Source organism: Nicotiana tabacum, unplaced genomic scaffold (assembly GCF_000715075.1).
Source record: "Nicotiana tabacum cultivar K326 unplaced genomic scaffold, ASM71507v2 Un00175, whole genome shotgun sequence".
NCBI classification, from domain to species: Eukaryota; Viridiplantae; Streptophyta; class Magnoliopsida; order Solanales; family Solanaceae; genus Nicotiana; species Nicotiana tabacum.
The window spans coordinates 98383-99052 of NW_027438413.1; positions in this window are offsets into that span (position 1 = coordinate 98383).

Genomic DNA, 670 nt, shown 5'->3' on the forward strand with positions numbered 1-670 from the left:
GTAGACTATGAAGACTAGTACTGACTTAAACAAACATGATAATCCGTCAATAAAAAATCAAAAGATAAATACTTGGGAATAACAATGAAAAAATGTTTAACTTTTTTCAGTATTAAAGTAGCACACAACCTGTTTGGATTAGCTGAAAACAACTTATTTAAATTCCAAATTAATCTTCATCCAACTTCTTTCTAGCTTTCTTTCATCTCTTAGTTATCTGTGTTTTTCGTCAAATTGTGTGAAAAAAAGAAAGCTATAGTTTTTACGATTAAGGAGTTGTTGTAAATCTCAAAAAATAGTTTACGGGTGCACATCCGACCTATATTGTAATACAAAGGCGAGCGAGGGTTTCTTAACTGAGTAATGATAAGACAGAACATTGCGCATCTAAATGGTTGAGTGGTGGACTATGAAGACTAGTACTGACTTAAACAAACATGATAATCCGTCAATAAAAAATCAAAAGATAAATACTTGGGAATAACAATTAAAAAATGTTTAACTTTTTTCAGTATTAAAGTAGCATACAACCTGTTTGGATTAGTTGAAAACAACTTATTTAAATTCCAAATTAATCTTCATCGAACTTCTTTCTAGCTTTCTTTCATCTCTTAGTTATCGGTGTTTTTCGTAAAATTGTGGGAAAATAAGGAAGCTATAGTTTTTACGA